General features: G+C 42.7%; 1 pseudogene across 1 annotated transcript; it reads left to right on the plus strand.

Annotated features, from left to right (window-relative positions):
• The first annotated feature begins 888 nt into the window (after nt 1-888).
• On the plus strand, nt 889-3,460 carry LOC109889121 (uncharacterized; annotated as a pseudogene). Its single transcript, XR_004206111.1, has 11 exons — nt 889-1,022; nt 1,182-1,367; nt 1,444-1,547; nt 1,827-1,918; nt 2,076-2,256; nt 2,425-2,530; nt 2,611-2,699; nt 2,770-2,861; nt 2,975-3,082; nt 3,201-3,242; nt 3,327-3,460. The product of XR_004206111.1 is annotated as an uncharacterized LOC109889121 (transcript).
• Nucleotides 3,461-3,771: the final 311 nt, after the last annotated feature.

Here is a 3,771-nt window from a genome sequence, read left to right on the forward strand (position 1 = left end):
CTCTTTCTCTCAGTGCATCAAAATGATTTTGAATACAAAAATTAATACAGTCTCTCCTTATTATACATAACATATTTTACATAGATAAAACCACATACCTGCATCCAAAAGGAAATAAAATATTTGGGAATTTGGGAAGAACTCATTCTGATTGGCTTGGCCTGGCTCCCCTGTGCTGCGCACTTGCCCTCCCAGTCCCATCCATTGCTGCACCCCTGCTCTCCCAGTCCCACCCATGGCTGCGCCCCTGCCCAGTCCTGTGAAATCCATAGATTGGTGCCTAATGAATTTAATTCAATTGACTGATTTCCTTATATGAAATGTAACTCTGAAAAATCTTTCATTGTTGCTTGCGGCGTTTACATTTTGGTTCAGTATAGTTAACGAACTCTGCATTCTATACGGGTATGCCAATGGCCTGCTGCGATGCCCACTATATAGCGCTTTTCAGATCTATTCATATATTTAGCTACGGCAGATAGCTAGATCGGTGATGAGATGACCATTCAGTATGTAAACTAGCGGGCTTGGCCACCAATTAAATGGCTGGTCTTACCTTATCCTTGATCAGCATTTTGACTGTCGCATAAAATACGCTTTAAATCGATGTAAAAAAGACCTAATCCTGTCAAATTGAGCAAACCAGATTGTTCAATCTTTTTGATTCAACTTTATTTCCTGTGTAAGTCACTATTCTGTCCGTCCATCGTGTTTTGTGAGACGCTTTACAGACTACTTTATGGGGAAAAGATGTGACTATTACCATTTTTACTTTTAAAACCCCTAAAAATTCAAGGATGTTTTCAGACCAGGAAATACCAAAAGTGATGATGTTGGTAGGTTTTTAGGTCTATAATTATCGCTCCTTGACCTCTCACGGGTGTTCAGAATTAAGATGATTAGGATCAATTGGTCCATAAATATTTCTAGTTTGTAGGCACTTCTAGATCATTCAGTCATGTCACTCCTTTGGCAATGTGCAATTGTTTTGGCTGTCGTAGCAGCAAGCGCTGCCAATGAAGGTACGTCTAATAATGAACGCATAATATGATTATTGTAGCGCTGATACCATGTTAACTTGAATAGGCTACTTATCTCATGCTGACCGCCTAACAGACTAGCCAAATTGTGGTGTTGGCTCTTGAGATGTGAATGATGACATTATCAAATTATATTTTTAGATTTGAATGTGGATTGTGAGAAACACTCCATTAAAGTGACATGGAAGGTCAGTCCAGAGTTGGTTGAACATGCTGCCCGTCTTTTCCTTGGACACTGTGTTCCGTCCACATTTTCTGTTCTTCCCACGGAGAGAAGGGATGGCGACATTCCACTACAACCTCAATGGCTGTGCCATCAAGAAACGGGTAATGTCTAACTCTTGACCCAATGTATGCCATTTTGGATCCTGCGACGACTAATGCTTCTCCTTCTATTCCCCAGGTGACTGGCAAAAAACACATCTATTCAACCAGCCTGACTTACAGACCTAACCGAAAGCCCAAACCTGCTGCTATTAGTCACCATATTAAGTGTGTTTACATAAGGTAACCATCTATGCCAGGGGTACTCAACTCTTACCCTAAGAGGTCTGGCGCCTGCTGTCTTTCGGTTCTACTTTATCATTAATTGCACACACCTGGTGTCCCAGGTCTAAATCAGTCCCTAATTAGAGGGGAATGATTATTATTTTTAAATGCAGTGGAACTGAGTTTAGTTTTAGGGCTCTATTGGGTGTAGTGTACTCTAGCTATGGTGTTGGAATCAAATCTTCCTAAGCCTTTGCCACCTTCATTATTAAACTAAACATTCCCCCTTGTATGTAGACCTGAGGGATGGATTCCCCCATTCCTTATCCCTGCCTATGGTAGTGCTGAGGGTCATGGAGGATTGGTTTTCCACATGGCACTCCTCAATGGTGAGTGACTCATACAACATCAATTATTGTAAGAATATGTTCAGGCTACTTACCTGGTAAAGAAATTCCTAGCAGAGGACACTGCCCGACGCTAGTTGAAACCTGTGGCTGTACAGTACGTATGAGCATTGCGCCCCTTCCCCTCTGTTGCATGTAGAAGACCTTACTGGTCTGGCTAAGAGCAGCCTGTTTCCCCTGGGCTCTTTCATCCCCATCTGGGCAGCAGTGGATCAGAAGGACCATCAGCCCTTGCTGCTGCTCTTGGAGGAGTGTGTGGCGGCCACAACACCAGAACTGCAGTCTGCGAGCCTGGTGTACCCCATCATCACCAACAAGGGGTTTGTACCAGACCTGGCTATGGCCATGTAGGGTGCACGTTTTGGTTTTTGACTGCCTAGCGCTAAACGGCCTACTCAAATGTTGAAAAGTATTGAATACATTTTAAAGTTAGCTTATTTGCTGGATGGAAGTTCTGTTGTCTGCTCATTTGCACAATGCATTTTCAGTTGCCTTGCAGATGGGAAGACTGGGAACTCCAGGTTCCTGCCTAGGTACCACCCGTCTGCTATTCTGCTTTACCTGCAGTCCTTCAAGTTTGCCTTAGGCGAGGAAGTGAGTGGACCACAAGTTCTCGGTATGACTGGGTTGGTTTTCATACTGTAGCTCTTGACTGTTCTCTTATTTCACCCCAGGTGTATATTCATTGTAAGCTTGTTGCATGGGACCCTGAGGTTTTTGATATAGAAAAGAAGGCCTGCCACTACATTAAAGAGACTGGAGAGTAAGTATTGGTCACATAACTACCATAATGACATTAGTGCCAATGCAACAGCAACTTTTTTTATTCATAGATGGGAGCTGCTGGACGACCCGTCTCAAAGTGACCTCTGCAAGTGCTGTGACTCGAGTTGCAAGCCTCGGTTGAAGAGGGGTGTGGATTCAGGTATTTTGAGGCACTTCATTTCAAGCCTGACTAAACTGTAGTTCCATATTCATTTGAGCTGATGGGTTCTGATGGGACTGCAGCTTGAAGTAACTTATATATATTTTTCTCAGAACCCCAGGGCCTGGTTCAAAACTCTGTTCTTGGACCGCTCACAATAGTGGAAAACTCTGAAACCCGGATCCCCAGTGAATTTGTAAAATATCCTACTGTAGAACAAGGTTGGTGATTTTGGCATTGAAGACTATAGTTTACACTTGGCTTTTAATTGTATCAGCTTTGATGCCAAATGAACTTGAACCTGTAACCTACTCATCTGTCATTGTGTTCTGTATTCAGTTGACTGGTTGGTGTAATGGTCTGGAACACTTTGCTTGTCAGGTGTGTGTGTGCTGGTTATTTTACTGTAACATCCCCCAACGGCAATGAGATGCATGTTACTAACACTTCTTCAACCTGTTCCAGGGATGGCTGTCTTTTCTGTCTCTACAGCCATCTAATTGTAGGTGGCCTGAAGGGTGCATCACTTTCCACTATCCCCAGTATGGATATGAAGTCCTTTGACTTGAGCATGTTTCAATAAAATGAGTACTTTACAATGGTGTTTGTTTCTAATGGTTGTCAAAATGCTATGATCCTGATGAGATGTACCCTAAATCCAGTAGTGCGGTGCCGGTATCTACACAAAATAGCCAAGATGTGACCATCTGGTTGTAAGAAGATCTCAATGAGAGTGCTCAGTGTTCTGGACTTCCCAGTGTCCTGATTACTCTTGAACTGTAACACTTTCTTATTTTGGCATAATTAGTTTGCATGAACACCTGCTGTGGCTATCATTAGCAATGGTAACGCTATTTGAAAGATTGTCATAAGTGAACCTGGTTATTGTTGGCTATACTTTTCAGCAGTA

This window comes from Oncorhynchus kisutch, linkage group LG29 (genome assembly GCF_002021735.2).
Source record: "Oncorhynchus kisutch isolate 150728-3 linkage group LG29, Okis_V2, whole genome shotgun sequence".
In the NCBI taxonomy this organism is placed as follows: domain Eukaryota; kingdom Metazoa; phylum Chordata; class Actinopteri; order Salmoniformes; family Salmonidae; genus Oncorhynchus; species Oncorhynchus kisutch.